Consider the following 23,571-nt stretch of genomic DNA (forward strand, 5'->3'; position numbering starts at 1 on the left):
AAAAAAAGAGGAAAAATTTTTTTTTCTTGTGATGATAACTCTTCGTATTTTCCTCTCTTAACAACCTGCAAATATACCGTACAGTAGTGTTAACTATAGTCATCATGTTGTACATATCTTTTCTTTTTCTAATTTAAGTTGTTAATTTGATACCCTTCTTCTTTAATATAAACATTTGAGTCTTTGAATTTCCTTCTAAGCATTGCTTTAGCTGCATCCCACAAATTTGGATGTGTTTTTGATTTAGTTCCTTGAGACTTCCTCCTTGCCCCATAGATTATATATAATCAAGTATTTGGTTATTTGCAGATACTTTTGTAGTAATTATTTCTAGTTTAATTCCATTGCAATCAGAGAACATATTTTGTATGACTTGAACCTTTTAAAATTGCTTAAGTGTTGTTTGATGGCCAGCATATGGTTTATCTTGAATGTTCCATGTTTACTTGAAAATAGTGTATATTCTGCCCTTTTTGAGTGGAGTGTTCTATAAATGTCAATTAGACCTAGTTGGTTGTTGGTGATGTTAACTTCTGCACCCTTGCTTGTTTTCTTGCTATTTGTTCTATCAATTAAGAGAGGAATCCTGAAGTCTCTATAATTGTGGGTTTATTTCTCCTTTTAGTTCCATCAGTTTTAAATTTATTTTGAAGCTTTGTTGTTAGGTGCATACATGTTTAGGATGTTATATGCTCTTGGTGAATTGATTTATCATTATTTAGGGTCCCTCTTTATCCTTGGTAATTTTTCTTGCTCTGAAGTCTGTTTTAATATTAATATAGCTATTCCAGCTTTCTTTTGGTTAGTCGTTGCATGGTGATACTCTTTCTAGCTTTTTCCTTTTAACCTACCTCTGTCATTATATTTGAAGTGGATTTCTTTTTTTTTTTTTTTGCATTACGCAAGCCTCTCACTGTTGTGGCCTCTCCCGTTGCGGAGCACAGGCTCCGGACGCGCAGGCTCAGTGGCCATGGCTCACGGGCCCAGCCGCTCCACGGCATGTGGGATCTTCCCGAACTGGGGCACGAACCCGTGTCCCCTGCATCGGCAGGCAGACTCTCAACCACAGTGCCACCAGGGAAGCCCTGGATTTCTTGAAGATAGCATATAGTTGGGTCTTTTTAAAAATATATATATTCCAACAGTCTGTCTTTTAGTTGGTGTGTTTAGACTACTTACTTTTACTGTAATTATTGGTATGTTTAGATTTAGTTCTACCATTTTGTTTTGTTTGTCTCCTTTGATTTTTGTTCCCTTTTTCCTCTTCTGTTTTCTATTCATTCTTCAGTATTTTAATTTATTGAGGTTTTGACTGTTATCTTTGTATGGCTCCTTTAGTGGTTATTCTTGGGATTAAAATAGACATACTTTACCTAGTTTACCTGAAATTAGTACATTATCACTTCATGTGGAATGTAGAAACCTTACCACCATATAGGTTCGTTTACCTTTTTCCCTTTATGTTGTGCTTGTCATATCATATCTACATACATTGAAAACCATACCAGACAATGTTGTAATTTTTACTTTCAACCATCAAACATTTTATAGTAAAGAGAAAGTAAATACTTTATTACATTTACCCAGATATTATCATTTCTTTTGCTTTCCTTTAATTACTGAAGCTCTAGGTTAGTTTCTTTTATGGCTGAAGAATTTCATTTAGTATTTCTTTTAGAGCATATCTGCCAGTTGCAAATTCTTTTAGTCTTCTTTCCTTTGAGGATGTCTTTATTATCTTCATTCCTAAAGGATGTTTTCCCTGGATATAGTGTTCTAGGTTGACAGTCCTTTTTTTTCACCCAGCACTGAATAAGCATTTATTATTTATGATGAGAAATTCATAATCATTCAAATTGTTATTCTCATGTCATATATCATTTCTCTCTGGCTACTTTCAAGATGTTTTTCTTTGTCTTTGGTCTCAGCAGTTCAATTATGATGTATCTGGGTGTGGATTTCTCTGAGCTTACCCCGCTTTGGGTTTGTTGCATTTCTTGAATCTGTAAGTTTGTCCTTCGGCAAATTTTGAACATTTTCAGCCATTTGCTCTCTTTTTCTTTATTGTATAATTGACATCGAACATTATGTTAGTTTCAGGTGTGAAGTAAAATGATTCAATATTTGTATACATTGCAAAATGATTACCACAATAAGTGTAGTTAACCTCTGTTACCTTACATAGTTGCCAAGGAACTTTTTTTCTTGTGATGAGAACTTGAAAGATTTACTCTTAGCAACTTTCAGATATTTAATACAGTATTATTAACTTTTGTCACCATGCTGTACATTATATCCCCATGACTTACTTATTTTATAACTGGAAGTTTGTAACTTTTGACTCTTTCACTCATTTCTCTTACCCCCCATCACGCATTTCTGGCAACCAGCTGTTTGTTCTCTATCTATAAGCTTAGTTTTTTTGCTGTTTTGTTTTGTTTTTAGATTCCACATATAAGTGAGAGCTTTTAATATTTGTCTTTCTTTGTCTGACTTTTTTCACTTAGCATAATACCCTTGAGGTCCATCTGTGTTGTTCCAAACGGCAAGATCTCATTCTTTTTAAAGACTGAATAATGTTCCATTGTGCGTGTGTTTGTATGGGTGTGCACATGTGTATATGTATATTAATCTGTCACATTTAAAAAATCTTTTCATTCGACACTGGACACTTAGGTTGTTTCCATATTTTGGCTGTTGTAAATAATGTTGCACTGAACATAAGTATGCATATATCTTCTTGGGTTAGAGTCTTCATTTGCTTCAGATAAATACCCAGAAGTGGAATTACTCGATCATATGGTAGTTCTGTTTTTAATTTTTTGAGGAACCTCCAGACTATTTTCCAAAGTGGCCAAAAGTGCCAATTTACATTACCACCAAGAGTGCACAGGGGTTTCCTTTTCTCCACATGCTTGCCAAAACTTGTTATTTCTTTTTTTTTTTTTTTGATAATAGCCATTCTAACAGGTGTGAGGTGATATTTTCTTGTAGTTTTAATTTGCATTTCCTTGATGATTAGTGATGCTGAGCACTGTTTCATGTACCTGTTGGCTATCTGTATGTCTTCTTCGGAAAAATGTGTTTTCAGATCTTCTGACCAGATTTTAACCAATTGCTTGTTTTGCTAGCTTTTGAGTTGTATGAGTTCTTACATTTTGGATATGGGCCCTTTATCAGATACATGATTTACACATATTTTTCCTATTTGGTAAGTTGCTTTTTCATTTTGTTGATGGTTTCCTTTGCTGTGCAGAAGCTTTTTAGTTTGATGTAGTTTCACTTGTTCATTTTTGCTTTTGTTGCTTTTGGTGTTAGATTCAAAAAATTGTCATCAAGACCTGTGGCAAGGAGCTTAGTGCCTATGTCTTCTTCCAGGAGCGTTATGGTTTGAGGTCTTTTATGTTCAAGTCCTTAATTCACTTTGAGTTAATTTTTTTAATATGGTGTAAGATAGTGAGTGGTACAGTTTCATTCTTTGGCCAGTGAACCTGGACCACTATCCAGTTTTTTGGTTGTCCAATTTTCCCAATGCCATTGATTGGAGTGATGTCTTTTCCTTATTGTATATTCTTAGCTCCTTTGTCATAAATCAGTTTATTTCTGAGTTCTCTGTTCTGTTCCATTGATCTTTGTGGTTTTTTTAGGCTCATACAATACTGTTTTGATTGCTACAGCTTTGTAATAGAGTATGAAATCAGGTAGCATCGTGCCTCTAGATTTGTTCTTTATTCTCAAGATTGTTTTGACTCTTTGAAGTCTTTTGTGGTATCATTCTTTTTCTCTTATTCTTGGATTTCAATGACATGAATGTTAGACGTTTTTATAGTCTTATGGATCCTTGAGGCTCTGTTCATTTTTTCCCCCAGTCTTTTTTTCTGTTTCTTTCAGCTTGGAATAATTTCTCTTGATCTGTCTTCAACTTCATTGAGTTTTTTTCTGTCACCTCCATTCTTCTGTTAGCCCATCCATTGAGGTGGTTTTTGTTTGTTTTAGATTTTGGTTATTGTATTTTTCAGTTCTAAGATTTCCACTTGGTTCTATTTTATGGCTTTTATTTACCCTCTGAAACTTTCTTTCCATTCATTTCAACAGTGTTTGCCCTTCTTGGAGTATGGTTATGGTAGCTAGTCTTTGATATTTCCGTTATTTGTGTTATCTTGATGTTGGCATCTGTTCAGTGTCTTTTTGCCTTGCTACTTGAAATTTTCTTAATTCTTCACATATTCAGTTATTTTGGACAGTTTGAATATTATGAGACTCTGGGTTTTGTTTAAATTCTTTGGAGAATGTTGATTTGTTGTTTTGTTTTAGCAGGCATTTGGCCCAGTTAGGTTCAGGCCACAAGCTCCAATCAACCTTCTTTGGTCTTTGGTCTTTGGTTCTTATGTCAGTCTAGTTTGCAGTAGTACTGTTTGGATCATTCCTGCCTGTACACTACTGAGAGGATTAACCAGAAATCTGGCTAGTGGTCTACCTCATAGTTTAGTTCTCAAGGCCTTTGTTTAGGGTCAGACCCACATACCACAGTTTGAGGATGAGCCCAGGAGTTCAGATACAACTTATGGGGTTCATTTCCCTAGTCCCTTTCTTTATGAATCTCCCTGATACTGACTCATAGGGCTCTCCCCCTCCCCGCTTCCTGATCCTCTGGCTATAAAGTTGTGGGTGGTTGGATGGAGTCAGTCTCCTTGCTTTGCTGTGCCCTTTCCTCAACTGAATCTCTCAGGAGCTAAGTGGTAGGAGAGAGAATAAAGACCAAAAAAAAGAAAAAACAAATCAACAGGGATTTCTCCCTCTACCACCCCCAGTGCTCTTCTCATCCACCCCACCCCCAAGTACTTTCCACAGTTGCTATGGTTAGAGAAGATTCCTCTTCTCAAGGTACTTGCTTGGCCATAGCTGCTGTTAGGTGCTCACAGCTTCAAGACTTGGTTTGTCTGGGGGCTATGGCAGGAGAAAGGATAAAACCCAGGGCATTTCTCCCACTTTCTCTGTCCTATTACCCACCTCCCTGCCGGCCCCCCCCCCCACAAACACCCATACACAGTCCTCCTACCAAAAAGAGAAGACTCCTCTCTAAGCTTTTTCTGTTCATGCTTGGTATACATTTCTGGCAATTGGGCTGCCTTTGATCCAGGCTCTGGGAGATTGAGAGGGAAGAAAAAAAAGCAAAGAAGCAACTAGGAAATAGCATCAGATTGCTTATGTTGTGTTTTTTTTTTTTTTTGAGGATATATTTATTAAAAAAATTTTTTTAATAGATCTTTATTGGAGTATAATTGCTTCACAATACTGTGTTTCTGTTGCACAACAAAGCGAATCAGCCATATGCATACACATGTCCCCATATCCCCTCCCTCTTGAGCCTCCCTCCCATCCTCCCTATCCCACCCTTCTAGGTCATCGCAAAGCGCCGAGCTGACCTCCCTGTGCTATGGTGCTGCTTCCCACCAGCCAACTATTTTACATTCGGTAGTGTGTATATGTCGATGCTACCCCAGTTTCGCCCTCCCACCCCACGGCCTCAAGTCCATTCTCTGTGTCTACCTCTTTATTCCTGCCCTACAACTAGGTTCATCAGTACTTTTTTTTTTTTTTTAGATTTTATATATATGCCTTCGCATACGGTATTTGTTTTTCTCTTTCTGACTTACTTCACTCTGTATGACAGACTCTGGGTCCATCCACCTCACTACAAATAACTCAGTTTCGTTTCTTTTTATGGCTGAGTAATATTCCATTGTATATATGTGCCACATTTTCTTTATCTATTCATCTGTCCACGGACACTTAAGTTGCTTCCGTGTCCTGGCTATTGTAAATAGTGCTGCATTGAACACTGTGGTACATGACTCTTTTTGAATTATGGTTTTCTTAGGGTGTATGTCCAGTAGTGGGATTGCTGGGTCGTATGACAGTTCTATTTTTACTTTTTTAAGGAACCTCCATGCTGTTCTCCATAGTGGTTGTATCAATTTACATTTCCACCAACAGTGCAGGAGGGTTCCCTTTTCACCACATCCTTTCCAGCATTTATTGTTTCTAGATTTTTTGATGATGGCCATTCTGACTGGTGTGAGGTGATACCTCATTGTAGTTTTGATTTGCATTTCTCTAATAATTAGTGATGTTGAGCATCTTTTCATGTACCTCTTGGCCATCTGTTTGTCTTCCTTGGTGAAATGTCTATTTAGGTCTTCTGCCCATTTTTTAACTGGATTGTTTGTTTTTTTGATATTGAGCTCCATGAGCTATTTGTATATTTTGGAGATTAATCCTTTGTCTGTTGTTTCATTTGTAAATATTTTCTCCCATTCTGAGGGTTGTCTTTTTGTCTTGTTTATGGTTTCCTTTGCTGTGCAAAAGCCTTTAATTAAGTCCAGTTTATTTGTGTTTTTATTTCTCTTACTCTAGGAGGTGGGTTAAAAAAGATCTTGCTGTGATTTATGTCAGAGTGTTCTTCCTATGTTTTCCTCTAAGAGATTTATAGAGTCCAGTCTTAACATTTAGGTGTTTAATCCATTTTGAGTTTATTTTTGTATATGGTGTTAGGGAGTGTTCTAATTTCATTCTTTTACATGTAGCTATCCAGTTTTCCCAGTACCACTTATTGAAGAGGCTGTCTTTTTTCCATTGTATATTCTTGCCTCCTTTGTCGTAAATTAAGAGATTGCTTGTGTTTTGAGTTCTGATTTCATTGTCTAATCTATCTGCTACACTTACTTTCAGAGTTCTCAGTTAGCTGCTGCGTGCATTCTGTCCATGGTGTTTAGTTACATTCAGTGGAAGGGACAGGGTGGAGTGTGTTTACCTAATCTTAACCAGAACACTGTGAACTACTTTTTAACACCACATTTCATGGACTCTATGTGATGATGATGATAGCAAATATTCAATGCTTCCCCTGTACCTGTAACCAGTGCCCAAAACAGGCATTGTTCTAAATGGTGTATGTATTTTAAATCATTTAACTTGAGGTAGAGACTTGGTTATATTCATTTTACATTTGGAGAAAGTGAGTTTCAATAAAGACTAGGCTTTTGGTTTTTTTTTGGCTGCATTGGGTCTTCGTTGCTGCGCACGGGCTTTCTCTAGTTGCGGCAAGCAGGGGCTACTCTTTGTTGCGGTGCACGGGCTTTTCATGCTGGTGGCTTCTCTTGTTGCGGAGCATGGGCTCTAGGCGCACAGGCTTCAGTAGTTGTGGCACACGGACTTAGCTGCTCTGTGGCATGTGGGATCTTCCCGGACTAGGGCTCAAATCTGTGTCCCCTGCAATGGCAGGGGGATTCTTAACCACTGTGCCACCAGGGAAGTCCCCTCTTATTTTGTTTTAAAAGAGTTCAAGATTCATTTTACCATTTGTAGGTTACAAGTTGTGATTTCCATCACAGTGTTTTTCTTAAGACTGAAGGGCTTTTGTTATGTATGTAACTCATTGATGTGTACCATTTGGTTGGCTTTAGGAATCCCCTTTTTAAATTTAATAATAGAAGCCTATTTTAGGATTTGAAGGAAAGCTTTTCTTTTTATAATCTTTTTTTTTTGAACAAGCTGTACATGCACACACAGAAGGGCATACAGTGAAAAATAAGTCTCTTTCTCATTTTAGTTCCATCAATACCCAGTTCTTCCCAGAAAGAGGGAAAGAAACTTTTAAATATAGAAAATCACTTATTTTGTTCAGTATAACTGACATATAGCACTGTATAAACTTAAGGTGTACCGCATAATGATTTGACTTATGTACATCATGAGATGATTACCATAATAAATTTCGTGACATCTATCATCTCATAAAATTAAAAGGAAAAAAATTCCCTTAGAACGCTTAGGATTTACTCTTTTAATAGTTTTCATATGTAACATTCAGCATTATAATTAATTATATTAATCATGTTGTACATTACATCTCTAGTACTTATTTATCTCATAACTGGAAGTTTGTACCTTTTGACCACCTTTATCCAATTCCCCCTCCCCCCACCCCTCACCTCTGGTAGCCACAAATCTGACCTCTAAAAAGAGTGTTTGTTTTTGAAGTATAATTGACCTGTAATACTATGTTAGTTCCTGATGCACAGAATAGTGACTTGATATTTCAGTACGTTATAGAATGATCATACTGTAAGTCATCATCTGTTACCATATATAGTTATTACATTATTATTAACTGTATTCCCCCACTGTTGTACATTTCATCTCCATGAGTCATTTATTTTGTAACTGGAAGATTGTACCTCTTAATTTTCCTCAGCTGTTTCACTCATCCCCTCCACCCTCCTCCTCTCTGTTTTCTCTGTATCTGTGGCTCTGTTTCTGTTTTGCTACGTTTGTTCATTTGTTTTGTTTTTTAGGTTCCACATATAAGTGAAATCATACTGTATTTGTCTTTCTCTGTCTGACTTACTTTGCTTAGCATGATATCCTCTAGGTCCATCCATGTTGTCACAAATGGCAAGATTTCATTCTTTTTTATACCTAGTATTCCATTGAATGTATATATATCTATACACACGCACGCACATATCACACCCCACATCTTTTTTATCCATTCATCTATGGGTGGGCACTTAAGGTTGCTTCCTTATCTTGGCTATTGTCAATAATGCTGTAGTGAACATGAGGTGCATATATCTTTTCGAATTAGTGTTTTTGTTTTCTTTGGAAAAAACCCAGAAATGGAATTGCTGGATTGTATGGTAATTCAATTTTTGATTTTTTAAGGAACCTCCATACTATTCCATAGTGGCTATATCAATTTATATTCTCACTGACAGCACACAACAAGGGTTCCTTTTTCTCCACATCCTTGCCAGCACTTGTTATTTGATGTTTTTTGATAATAGCCATTTTGACAGGTGTGAGGTGATATCCTATTGTGGTTTTGATTTGCATTTCCCTGATGATTAGTGATGTTGAGCATCCTTTCATGTGTGTGTTGGCCATCTGTATGTGTTCTTTGAAAAAATGTTTATTCATGTCCTCTGCCCATTTTTTAAAAAAATATTTATCTCTGCTGTTGAGGTCTTAAGATTAGCGTCTTTCAACATTTTTATTTATTTATTTATTTTTACATTTATTTTTGGCTGTGTTGGGTCTTCATTTCTGTGCGAGGGCTTTCTCTAGTTGCGGCAGGCGGGGGCCACTCTTCATCGTGGTGTGCGGGCCTCTCACTATCGCGGCCTCTTATGTTGTGTAACACAGGCTTCAGACGCACAGGCTCAGTAGTTGTGGCTCACGGGCTTAGTTGCTCTGCGGCATGTGGGATCTTCCCAGACCAGGGCTCGAACCCATGTCCCCTGCAGTGGCAGGCAGATTCTCAACCACGGCGCCACCAGTGAAGCCCTGCCCATTTTTAATTGGATTGTTTTTTGATGTTGAGTTTTAAGAGTTCTTTGTATATTTTGGATATTAAATCCATATCATGTTATCTTCTCCCATTCAGTAGGCAGCTTGTTTCCTTTGTTGATAGTTTCCTTTGCTGTGCAAAAGCTTTTTAGTTTGACGTAGTCACATTTGTTCAGTTTTGCTTTTGTTTCCTTTCCCTGAGGAGACATACCCAAAAAAATACTGCTAAAGATTGATGTCAGGGGACTTCCCTGGTGGTCCAGTGGTTAAGACTCAACTCTCCCAATGCAGGGCGCCCAGGTTTGATCCCTGATTGGGGAACTAGATCCCATATGCCCCAACTAAAAGAGTCCTCATGCCACAACTAAAGATCCTGCATGCCTCGACGAAGATCCCGCGTGCTGCAACTAAGACCCAGGACAGCCAAATAGAAAAATAAATATTAAAAAAAAAAAAAAGACTAATGTGAAAGACCATATGGCCTATGTTTTCTTGTAGGTGTTTTATGACTTTAGTTTTTACACTTAATGTAGCTGTACAGTTTTCCCATCACAATTTATTGAAGAGGCTATCTTTTTCCCATCATGTATTCTTGCCTCCTTTGTCATAGATTAATTAATCTAGTGTGAAATCCAGCAAAGGGCATGTGTGCCCATGGTGCCGAAAGCCAAACTCTGATAGTGGTAGTTTGCAGCAAAGTAAGGATATGTTGCAGGACGCCAGCAAGGGAGTAGGAGGCAAGCCTCAGATCCACTCCAACTTGGTCTTTGAGTTAGTTTTTTGTTTTTGTTTTTTTAAAGGGGGGAGAACAAAGAGGCTGGGATTAATCATTGTCATGGGACATTTCTTACTTGAAGTTTTGGGAGTCTGGTTTATGAGTATCTGCCAAGTGGTCCATGGGTTGGGGGTCTGTTAGCTCATCTTGCCCTGGAGGACAACCTGAGTTTGTACGTTAATGTTGATATGATGATATCTATGATAGCAGTTTTAGTACATTATCGATGGCATCGACAACAGCAGTTTCAGTCATCCAACTGGTTGATTAGTATTAAGTTAGCACAGCATTGAGGTCAGAGGAGACAAGAAAGGGAATAAAGTATAGGACAGAGAGATTAATGATAAACTTGGTAAGGGAACTTAGTTTTAGGGAGACTCAGTTTCAAGTGTGGGTTCATTTCTGGGCTCTCTGTTCTGTCTGTTGATCTATGTGTCTGTTTTTCTGCCAGCACCATACTGTTTTGGTTATTGTAGCTCTGTAGAATAGCTTGAAATCAGGTAGTGTGATATCTTCAGCTTTGTTCTTCAAGATTGTTTTGGTTATTCAGAGTCTTTTGTGTTCTTATACAAATTTTAGAATTATTTGTTCTACTTCTGTGAAAAGTGCCATTGGTATTTTGATAGGAATTGCATTGAATCTGTAGATTATCTTGGGTAATATGGTTATTTTAACAATATTTATTCTTCCAATACATGACCATGGTATATTATCTTACATCTTGTGTCATCTTCCATTTATTTAATCAGTGTCTTACAGTTTTCTGAGTACAGGTCTTTTACCTCCTTAGGTAGGTTTATTCCTAGATATTTTATTCTTTTTGATGCAGTTGTAAATGGGATTTTTTTTCTTGCTTTCTCTTTCTGATAGTTTACTGTTAGTGTGTACAGACACAATATTTCTATATATTAACTTTGTATTCTGCAATTTTACTGAATTCATTGATGATTTTTTTTTTTTTTTTTGGTGGTACGTGGGCCTCTCACTGTTGTGGCCTCTCCCGTTGCGGAGCACAGGCTCCAGACGCGCAGGCTCAGCGGCCATGGCTCACGGGCCCAGCCACTCCGCGGCACGTGGGATCTTCCTAGACCGGGGCACGAACCCGTGTCCCCTGCATCGGCAGGCGGACTCTCAACCACTGCACCACCAGGGAAGCCTGATGAATTTTTTTGATGGTGTCTAGAATTTTTTATATGTACTATCGTATTATCTGCCAACAATGGCAGTTTTACTTTCTTTCCAGTTTGGATTCCTTTAATTTCTTTCTCTTGTCACTTTCTTTATGAAAAGGTATTTGTTACAAAGGAAAGTAAAATTAAAAAAAGTAGTAGAATTGTCTAGAGACCAATCAGTAGTAATAGTATCAATGCCTGAAAATGTGACTTGTATGCTAATTCCCCTGACCCTCATGCTTCGGACTTCAGAACATGCTTCATCCTACATGTGAAGATTAGTAGACTTTTTTCATATAAAGATACAAGTATTTATTACAGATTTATAGTGGGCTCTTGATGTTCATGGGAAATACATCCAGACATATTAATGACTTGACAAGTTAGCAAATACTGTATTTGCTAAAGCTCTCCAGCGCTGATTTCTTTTGGGGCCCTTTTTTACATTGTTATTGCATCATCAGAATTTCTGACTGAGTGAAGATGCTGCACTGTGGTGTGGTTGCCCAGTGATTGACTAGGGATGCTTACTAGCAAATTGTTCTATAGACTAGCAAATTAATTTTCTTCAGCAGTTCTTTGGATGTAGATTTAGTAAAACCGTTACTAATGTGCTGTTAATGAAAGTCGTAGTGAACGTAGGAAATAGTCATTAGAGACCTTTTGAAGTGAATTTTCTTCAGGAATAGAGGTTAGCAGGAATGAGAGTTTTCAGGCTCCTAATTGAAATTGTGGGTTTGAGAACATTTTAATCCTCAAGATTTGTCTTTGTAAAGGAGATTGCTGCATAGTAGCTCTATTGGTATTAGCAGGCAGTAGGGATTAATTAGTTGTTTGAAATGAGTTGAATTACAGTGACAGGCATTTAATTAGTTCCCTATGTCATTATGCTTAGTAAAAAGTTTTTTTTTTTAAATTCGGCTGTGATTTTCAGTTAATTTATTTTATTTATTTTTGGCTGTGTTGGGTCTTCGTTTCTGTGTGAGGGCTTTCTCCAGTTGCGGCAAGCGGGGGTCACTCTTCATCGCGGTGCGTGGGCCTCTCACTATCATGGCCTCTCTTGCAGAGCTCAGGCTCCAGACGCGCAGGCTCAGTAGTTGTGGCTCACGGGCCTAGTTGCTCCGCGGCATGTGGGATCTTCCCAGACCAGGGATTGAACCCGTGTCCCCTGCATTGGCAGGCAGATTCTCAGCCACGGTGCCACCAGGGAAGCCCGCTTAGTAAAAAGTTTTTATCTAAAGAATTCTCATCTGTTATATTCAGATTTCATAGTTTCATATCAAAGAAAACATAGTGTCTTTCACCTAGTTTTAATGTTGCTACCTAAAAATAACTTTTAATTCATGTTGCTACTATTTGGGGTGTATAGATAAAACCTAACCAATAGTTAACTTTAAAAATAAACTATTCACCTGAAGTCCCTCCCAAGGCAAAACTGATTGCTTGCCAAATTACCATAAATTTACCATCAAAAAAGAACAAAACAAAAAAACCTGGCAATTTCAATCCTAAAACCTGGAGACTTGCCTAACTGGACCCTTTAAAGGAGTGGTCTTCAGTCCACAAGTATATCAAGAGTGCCTCTGACAGCAGAGAGACAATTCTTGAGTGGTTTATGAGGATCAGGATAGCAGTTAAGGGTTAAATATTACATATTATGCATCCGAGTGGGTCTGGAGCCTTAAATATCACTCCTTCAGAGAGGCTTTCCTTGGGTACCCAGTCATCCTGTATTATCTCCTCTGTAGGATATATTTGTTGTGTGATGTTTTTATATTTGTTTCCTAGTTACTTTTCTTTTCCTTTTCTCTGTTGTTGAATAAGTGAGTGAATAAATGAATGAATAAAGGCAGAGGCACAGTAGCTTTGTGGGTTGATAAAACCATAAAGGAGGGGGTGAACAATAATAGTTGTTTGTGAATCATTACAATAGAGATTCATTGTCTGTGTCTGCTGTTGATGATTGGATCATCTGCAAAGTAGGCTTTTATAATTGGCCTGCCGACGTTAGAACATCTAGACCAGAGTTTGTAAATGCCTAGCATGAGAGCCACAAGCACTTCTCCCTCATCTGTGTGGATAACACAGATGAAAGAAGAGCACAGCACTCACTGTGCCCAGGTGGAAGCCGCTGCCAGTCAGTTTGAGTTGGCAGACCAGATGGAAAACATTGGCATCTAGACCACAGTCTACACGGGGGCCTGTCCATGCCAGAATCTAGGGATGCCTTTATCTTTTTGGCTAGTGTTTTTTGAAGAGTTAGAAGTTTTTTTTGAGTCAGTATTGTTGCAAATTACGCCACTTTTTGAAGGGTAATCCTGGAACTTTATGATTCTGCAGAAAGTTTTTATTACTTAATTTGCTTCAGAAAAATAGCTCTTCAGTTTGGTTTATTTGGAATGATGGCCCATTTTCAGAATCTGGGCCATTTGGAGATGAGAGGCCTTAATTGATTATGCCCCTAAGAAACCTAACATTTAAAAATTTTGCATGCTACTTAATTTTTTCTGGTAAGGACTGAAGAGAATCCCTCCCTCTCAGAACAAACAAAAAACACAAACAAACCCACTGGGATTTTGAGAGACATTATTCCTTGGTTACTAATATTTAAATCTCAAATGAATCTTAACATGTGCTTTTAAACTGACATCCTGTGGGAAGCAATTTTGTCTGTAGTTGGAAGTAACTCTGGCACATAAAACTGAGAACAAATTACTGTCTTTTGGGAAATTATTTAAGGAAATGTCCAAAATGTTCTAAAATAGAAAATGAACATTGTATGATCCTTGAAATACTGCTGTAGTGAATGGTCTTTTCTAGCCCCTTAAAAAGAGGTTGTAGGGAGATATCCTTAGATACGATGTATGTGTTCACAGTGGTAACTACTGTATGAAATGTTCAGAAAGAAAAGAAGAATATGTGTTAAGTGGGACAGTTTTCCCCAAAACTAAGAGGAATTTAGACTTGGAAGAGCACACTATGTTTAATTCATTTCCCAGCTTATAAATAAATATTAAAACATTGGAGTAGATTTTAAAATGCCAATTTTAAAGCCCAGAGGCATTTTCCTTACACTGAAACTATAAAACATGGATTTTTCTATTAGAAGACATTTGTAAGTTAGTATTCTTTTAGAATATTAAAGGACAAAACAAGATTAGCAATGACTTGTTCCTGAACTAGTTGTCATAATTCCTTGTGATTGAATGTATTCATGAATTTCACTACTATTGTAGTAGGTAATTTATCTTCTAATTCTAGTTGTGTCCTAGATATGATATACAAGAAGATGGTATTTGATTATTTCATTTAAGAAATCTTTTATTTGGAAACAATTTCAAATTTACAGAAATTTTGCGGGAATAAAAGCATTCCAAAAAACATTTATATACCCTTTACTGAGGTCAAACATTTTACCTCATTTGCTTTATCATTCATGCACTGCGTGTGTCACCTTAGGTAAGTAAGGTCTATGTACCATGGCCCTTATTCCTAAATACTTAAGTTTGTGTTTTCTAAGCTTAGGAATATTCCCTTGCATAACTAATTTAGTTGCCAACTTCATTATGTTAGAAAATGATACCTCACATTTTTATCTCTTCCTGTTTTGTCACTTGACCCGATAATGTTGTTTATAGTGTTTTTGTTCTCCAGTTCAGGATCCAGTCTAGGGTCAGCCACTGCATTTAGTTGTTGTGTCGTTTTAGTCCCCTCTATCTAGTCTGAAACATTTTTACAGCCTTGATCTTTTATGACATTGACATCTTTGAAAAATTACCCTCCCTCCCCCGCCTTTTTAAGAGAATGTTCCTCTGTTTTGGATGTTTCTTCATGATTAGATTATGAAGAAAATATGTTAGAAAATGATAACCTCACATTTTACCTCTTCCTATTTTGTCACTTGACCCGATAATGTTGTTTATATTGTTTTTGTTCTCCAGTGCAGGATCCAGTCTAGGGTCAGGTACTGCATTTAGTTGTCATGTCTTTTTAGTCCCCTCTATCTAGTCTGAAACATTTTTACAGCCTTGATCTTTTATGACATTGACGTCTTTGAAAAATTACCCTCCCTCCCCCGCCTTTTTAAGAGAATGTTCCTCTGTTTTGGATCTTTCTTCATGATTAGATTTAGTTTATGCATTCTCAGCTGAAATACTATATGGGGGATATTGTGTCCTCGTAGTAATACTTCTGTAGGCACATGAAGTCCATCTGAGAAGCCCATGTGAAGTCAAGATGTTGTCTGATTTCTCCATTGTAGAATTGCTTGTTTTTCCCTCTGCAACTGATGCGTAGTTTGTGGGGTACACTTTAAGATCACGGAAATACCCTACTCCTCATCAAAAGTTCCCCTAGATCTACCTTTCATTTTAAACAACTTCAGTAAAAAATAGGTTGCCATTTTTTTTAACTTTTGTGAATTGAAATAAAAGAGCAATATTATCAGTAATTCTGCTTATTAGTGAAATATAAGAAGCGTAATAATGCTACAAACTAGGAAAATGGGTATTGATAATAACAGTTTTCCATTTGAATTAAAAGTTCTTGGAAAGAAAAATGACTAACTTGTGTATTTATTGGCCATATCTTCTCACTTGTCAAGTGTGTAAATTTTGGCGATTAAACAACTGAGTCATAGTGTGAGATGACCACTCTGCTTAACATGCGAAAGTAGTTTCTTTGGCTGAAAGGAGAAATTTAGTATGAGTATTTTGTTGTGCTCTTTATTTCATTCTTTAGCTTGATAACTAAAGCCTTAAAAAATAAAAAGATTCTTAGAGAAAGAGACTGTGAGACATTTGTCGAAGCAGGTATTTTTCCACTTGTGTTTAAAGTTTGTTGAATTGGATTGGACTGCTACTACAGAGGAACAGATTAAGCGAAGAGAAACTTCTACTACCATGTTGTTAATAGCTTGATTTCTGCATTTGTTCATTTAAAAGAGCAATGGTAAAGTCTAATCTGTTCCATTTGGAGTCTCTACTTTAAAGCCCTGAAATGTATGAGTATTTCACTGTGTTCTCACTAGTGTCAGATATCATGTATATAAGCAGCCAGTGCTGCATGGTACATCTCTGTACATTAACCTGTTTACAAAGAATAGACCCCTCCCCCATTCTTATTGTCTTAGAGTACACTCAATGAAGTGTCCTTTCACTAATACAGGTCCACTGCCTCCTGTTTTCTGCCTTCGTGGTGTTAACTTTTGTCTTGGTTGTTCTCTTTCCTTCCCCTTTTCTATTTGCCTCATTCCTACGATCTGCAGTAATAAATTTAGGTCAGCTCTGTTTGCTGAAGTTGACACTAACAAAACTTTATGGGACAAGGTCTGCTTTTAGCCTTTGGTATACTAATGAATTTTTGGAAAAAAAAAAAAAGAGCCACATTTTTCCTACTGCTGTAGGCATTCATTTCTTAACTATATTTTAAATGAGAGGCCTATGAATAAAACATAAAACCATAAATGTTAGAGCTCGAAGTGATTTTGGAAATACTCTTCCAAGTACCTTTTTCTCTAGTAAGAAAGCTTAATCCTGAGGGTAAGATGACTTGCATGTGGTTAGTAAGTAGTGTAATTGGTGATAAGATTCCTGGACCTTGAGATAGTCTTTTTTTTTACCGTTTTATTTTGCTTCAATTTTATCTTGTCCGAAGCCAGATTCCAAAGATACTACCTTGTGACTTTGGGTACACATTGATAACTGCAGTTCTGTCCACTGTCACAAAATCACAGTGAGTGTCACTTGTGGTCTTGAATTTGTGTTATTAAGAGAAGGTCAGTTTATGTTTCATATCCTATTTAGGAAGACAGGTATGAAAGCATATTTTTACTTCTCTTCACAGATCTTAAAAATGATGGGACTTTGAGCAAATGACTTAACCTATCTTTGTCTTGGTTTTCTCATCTGAAAAATGGGGATAATGCTACTTACTTCATAGGGTTGTTAAAAGGATTAAGTAAGTTAATACTGATTAATATTTACTAAGTACTTAAAACAGTGCTTCACATTATTTAAGTGTTTGTTAAAATAAATAGCATGATACACAATTAAGTAGTACTTTTAAAGCATCTACTTGTTTCCTGAATTGCTAGTCTCAGCCTAGTGGCATTTTGACAGCATAGAAATAAATTCTGTTATTTAGAGCACAACTGCCAGCTTAGTGGTTTAGTCATTCAGCACAAACTTTGAAAAGTGACGATTAAGATTTGATACGAAGAAAGAAGTTGAAAATGCTTCCAAGTCTGTAAAGTTGTTATACCACAGAATCCATTCATAAAAGCTAATGAATGATTTTTGAACATTTTGCTGTACTCAAGACATTTGGGGATTAAAAACCCGAAGATTTGATTACCTAATTTTCAGCCATTGCAGATTAGCAGTGCCAGGTGAATTAGGGAAAGTTATTGTTAACATCTGCCAGCAGTGAGAAGTAATGGTGAAGAGAGAGATGAACATTTATGAAAGTTCAGGGGCAGCTGTGTATACTACAGCCCCCTACATCATTTCATCATGGGCTGGTACTATAATTGATGGTCGTAATCATAAAATTTTACTACCAGAAGGGCCCTTAAAGGTTATCAAATTTAGTTTTCTTGTTTTTTTAAAAAAAAAATATTTTAAGTATTTCCACTTTTTTTTTTGGGCCGCACTGCATGGCATGTGGGATCTTAGTTCCCCAACCAGGGATAGAACCTGAGCCCCCTGCAATGGAAGCACAGATTCTTTTTTTTTTTTTTTTTAAACATCTTTATTGGAGTATAATTGCTTTACATTGTTGTTTTAGTTTCTGCTTTATAACAAAGTGAATCAGCTATACATATACATATATCCCCATATCCCCTCTCTCTTGTGTCTCCCTCCCCCCATCCCTATCCACCTCCTCTAGGTGGTCACAAAGCACCGAGCTGATCTCCCTGTGCTATGTGGCTGCTTCCCACTAGCTATCTGTTTTACATTTGGTAGTGTATATATGTCAGTGCTACTCTCTCACTTCGTCCCAGCTTACCCTTCCCCGCTCCCCTTGTCCTCATATCCATTCTCTACGTCTGCGTCTTTATTCCTGTCCTTCCTCTAGGTTCTTCAGAACCTTTTTTTTTTTTTTTTTAGATTCCATATATATGTGTTAACATACGGTATTTGTTTTTCTCTTTCTGACTTACTTCACTTTGTATGACAGACTCAAGGTCCATCTACCTCACTACAAATAACTCGATTTCCTTTCTTTTTATGGCTGAGTAATATTCCATTGTATATATGTGCCACATCTTCTTTATCCATTCATCTGTCGATGGACACTTTGGTTGCTTCCATGTCCTGGCTGTTGTAAATAGTGCTGCAGTGAACATTGTGGTACGTGACTCTTTTTGAATTATGGTTTTCTCAGGGTATATGCCCAGTAGTGGGATTGCTGGGTCGTATGGTACTTCTATTTTTAGTTTTTTAAGGAACCTCCACACTGTTCTCCATAGTGGCTGTACAAATTACATTCCCACCAACAGTGCAGGAGCGTTCCCTTTTCTCCACACCCTCTCCAGCATTTATTGTTTGTAGATTTTTGGATGATGGCCAATCTGACTGGTGTGAGGTGATACCTTATTGTAGTTTTGATTTGCATTTCTCTGGTGATTAGTGATGTTGAGCATCCTTTCATGTGTTTGTTGGCAATCTGTATATCTTTGGAGAAATGTCTATTTAGGTATTCTGTCCATTTTTGGATTGGGTTGTTTGTTTTTTTGATATTGAGCTGCTTGTATATTTTGGAGATTAATCCTTTGTCAGTTGCTTTGTTTTCAAATATTTTCTCCCAATTTGAGGGTTGTCTTTTCATCTTGTTTATGGTTTCCTTTGCTGTGCAAAAGCTTTGAAGTTTCATTAGGTCCCATTTGTTTATTTTTGTTTTTATTTCCATTTCTCTAGGACGGGGGTCAAAAAGAATCTTGCTGTGATTTATGTCTTAGAGTGTTCTGCCTATGTTTTCCTCTAAGAGTTTTACAGTGTCTGGCCTTACATTTAGGTCTTTAATCCATTTTGAGTTTATTTTTGTGTATGGTGTTAGGGAGTGTTCTAATTTCATTCTTTTAAATGCAGCTGTCCAGTTTTCCCAGCACCACTGATTGAAGAGGCTTTCTTTTCTCCACTCTATATTCTTGCTTCCTTTATCAAAGATAAGGTGACCATATGTGCATGGGTTTATGTCTGGGCTTTCTATCCTGTTCCATTGATCTATATTTCTGTTTTTGTGCCAGTACCACACGTCTCGATTACTGTAGCTTTGTAGTATAGTCTGAAGTCAGGGAGTCTGTTTCCTCCAGCTCTGTTTTTCTTTCTCAAGATTGCTTTGACTATTCGGGGTCTTTTGTGTTTCCATACAAATTGTGAAATTGTTTGTCCTAGTTCTGTGAAAAATGCCATTGGTAGTTTGATAGGGATTGCATTGAATCTGTAGATTATTTTGGATAGTATAATCATTTTTCAATGTTGATTCTTCCAATCCAAGAACATGGTATATCTCTCCATCTGTTTGTATCATCTTTAATTTCTTTCATCAGTGTCTTAGAATTTTCTGCATATAGGTCTTTTGTCTCCTTAGGTAGGTTTATTCCTAGGTATTTTATTCTTTTTGTTGCAGTGGTAAATGGGAGTGTTTTCTTAATTTCTCTTTCAGATTTTTCATCATTAGTGTATAGGAATGCAAGAGATTTCTGGGAAGCGCAGATTCTTAACCACGGGACCGCCAGGAAAGTCCCTAGTTTTCTCTTTTTACAATTTATAAAATAACCCTGAAACACCAAGAACACATTAAATCATGTTCCATAGACTGTGAGAAGTTAACCAAGTATGTATTTCATTTTAGAAAGCTTTCTGTGCAAGCTTTTTTAAAAGTTTTGTTATCTAGAAACTTTAGCTACAATTTCTGGCTGCTTTATTATGTGTAGCACCTTTTCCTAATATACCAAATAAATGAAGCATTATCTCATACACACCTCTCCTCAGATATTAATTAAAGCCTATTACAGTTCACAATGGCGATCTGTAAGACATGTAATCAGCAACTATTGAGCTATGTGACCTTGGGAATTTCTTTCTTGTTCTGTAAAGTAGTAGGGATAATTGCCTCCCTTTACATCATACATTTCTAAAAAATGTAAAACACACAAAACGTTAAAATTACCATCTTAACTATTTTTGGGTGTACAGTGCTATTAAATACATTCACATTTTTGTGTAACCATCACTGCTGTCCATCTATAGGACCTTTGATCTTCCCAACCTGAAATTCTGTACTCAGTAAGCATTAACTCCTTGTTTCCCCCTTCTCTAGCCTTTGGCAACTACCATTCTATTTTCTGTCTTAATGAATTTAACTACTCTAGGCTCCTTATTTAAATAGAATCATGAAGTATTTGTCTTTTTTGGGACTGCCTTACCCTTAGCATAATGTCTTCAAGGTTCATCCACGGTGTAGCATGAATAAGGTTGGGTTTTTTTAATGTCTTTATTGGAGTATAATTGTTTTACATTGTTGTGTTAGTTTCTGCTGTATAACAAAGTGAATCAGCAGTACGTATACATATATCTCCATATCCCCTCCCTCTTATGCCTCCCTCCCACCCTCCCTATCCCACCCCTCTAGGTGGTCACAGAGCACCGAGCTGATCTCCCTGTGCTATGCGGCTGCTTTCCCCTAGCTGTCTGTTTTACATTTGGTAGTGTATATGTGTCAGTGCCACTCTTCCACTTTGTCCCAGCTTACCCTTCCCCCTCCCCGTGTGCTCAAGTCCATGAATAAGGTTTTTAAGGCTGAAAAATACTGCATCGTAGGACTAGACCACACTTTATCTGCTCATCTGCAGGTGGACACTCAGGTTGCTTCCACTTTGTGGCTATTATGAATAATTCAGCTGTGAACGTGGTTATACAAATATTTCTTCAAGTTCCTGCTTTCATTTGGGTATATACCCAAATGAACTGGAATTGCTGGATCATGTGGTAATTCTATTTTTAATTTTTTGAGGAACTGCCATATTGTTTTTCATTCTCCAGCCCCTGACAACCACTGATATTTTTACTGTTTTCATAGTTTTGACTTTTTCATAATGTGATATTGTTGGAATCATACAGCATGTAGTCTTTCCACATTGGGTCTTTCATTAAATATGCATTTGAGGCTTCTCCATGTCTTTTGTCGCTTAATAGCTAATTTCTTTTAGTACTGAATAATACTGCATTGTCTGGATATACCAGTCTATCCATTCACTTATTGAAGGACATCTTGGTTGCTTTCAGGTTTTAACAATTATAAATAACGATGCTGTAAGCATTTAATGTGTGAGTTTTTGTGTGGACTTAACTTTGCAAGTTCTTTGGGTAAATACCAAGGAGTGTCATTGTTGGATTGTATGGTAAGAGTATGTTTGGTTTTGTAAGAAACTGTCAAAGTGTCTTCCAAAGTGGCTGTACCATTTTGCAAACCTATCAGCAATGACTGAGAGTTCCTCTTGCTCTACATCCTCATCAGCATTTGGTGTTACCAAAGAATACCAGATTTGGGCCACTCTTATTGCTTTGTGGTGGTATCTCATTGTTTTAATTTGCATTTCTGTGGTGACACATGATGTGGTGCATCTTTTCATATGCTTATTTGCCATCTGTATATCTTCGTTGATGAGATGTCTGTTAAGATCTTTGGCTCATACTTTAATTGGATTGTTTGTTTTTGTACTGCTGAGTTTTAAAAGTTCTTTGTATATTTCCCATAACAGTCCTTTATAGAGTATCTTTTGCACATATTTTTCTCTTACTCTGTGGCTTGTTTTCCAAGTCTCTTGGCATTGTCTTTTGCAGAGCAGAAGTTTTTAATGAAGTTATCTTATTATTTCTTTCATAGATTATGCCTTTGGTTTTGCCTTTGCCCATTTTCAGGTTATATTTTTTGTTCTTGTGTTATGGCTAGTTATGATATATGTAGTTTTGATATCATGACTAGATCTTCACACATATAAATCGTATATGTGAAAGTTCTGAAAATTATAATGTCTGTATGTATAAATAAAGTAGTGATTATGGTTGTGTTAACTTTCTTCCTTTCTCTCTCTCTCTTTCTCTTTCTTCTTTCTGTCCTTTCTTTTCTTTCTTTTTCTTTCTTTCTTTCTTTCTTTTTCTTTCTTTCTTTTCTTCCTTCCTTCCTTCCTTCCTTTCTTTCTTTCTCTCTCTCTCTCTGTCTCTCTCTCTCTGTCTCTCTCCCTCTGTCTCTCTCTCTCTCTCTTTCTCTCCTCTCTCTCTCTCTCTCTCTCTCTCTCTCTTTCACATTTTTTTGAGATTAGCCCAAACTCCACTGAACAGGAGGGGAAAAATTTTTAAAGTAGAACACTTTTGGGGTTATGTAGAAGAAATTAATTTGTAAAATTGGAATTCATTGTGCTTGGTACAATTGGTACTTGTAGACAGTTTTGGAATGAATGTGTGGCAAACAATTGGCCAGTGTTAGGGCCTTGAAAATAGTTCCATTTGTTTAATCACTCCCACGTTGATACATTTCATAATCCCGAGCTGTACCTAATAAATAAGAGACCACTTGAGAAATAAACATTTGGCAAATAAAATATATGAATATGTAAATATATAAAATCTGTGTCAATTGTGACTCATTAGATGTACTTCATAATTGCAGTCAAAATAAAGAATATGACAAGAAAGATGGAAGACCTGTTAGAGAATTATGATACTTCACTGAAAGATATAAGGGATTTGAATGTTTGAGTGGACAAACCATGTGCCTAGGTGGAGAGACTTGGTTAAGTATCAAGAGTTGATAAAGGGAAGTTAGTATTTTAACAGAATTATTAATTTTTAAAGTTTATTTCAAATGCGAGAGATGAAACACATTCCTGAACATTCCAACTTCTTGATCTGCTATATAGAATAATATGTAGGATAAGCTACAGTAATTCATGTAGTCCTAATTTATTTCCAATTAGAAATAAACAGACTAATGGAAAAGAATGGAAGACTCAGATATAGAATTGTCTCTATATGGAATTTGGCATATCACATCAATCTAGTTAGGAAAGTGTGGATTTTTAAATTAGGAGTGAGGGCATCCCTGATGGCGTAGTGGTTAGGAATCCGCCTGCCACTGCAGGGGACACGGGTTGGACCCCTGGTCCAGGAAGACCCAACATGCTGCGGAGCAACTGGGTCTGTGCACCACAACTACTGAGCCTGCGCTCTAGAGCCCCCAAGCCACAACTGCTGAGCCCACGTGCCACAA

The 23,571-nt window shown here is 37.0% G+C and overlaps 1 protein-coding gene across 1 annotated transcript in view; it reads left to right on the plus strand.

Annotated features, from left to right (window-relative positions):
• Window positions 1-23,571, plus strand: part of ARL8B (ARF like GTPase 8B) — a 65,713-nt gene that overhangs the window by 24,536 nt on the left and 17,606 nt on the right. The window lies entirely within an intron of this gene.

The sequence above is a fragment of the Tursiops truncatus genome, chromosome 10 (genome assembly GCF_011762595.2).
Source record: "Tursiops truncatus isolate mTurTru1 chromosome 10, mTurTru1.mat.Y, whole genome shotgun sequence".
Lineage (NCBI taxonomy): Eukaryota > Metazoa > Chordata > Mammalia > Artiodactyla > Delphinidae > Tursiops > Tursiops truncatus.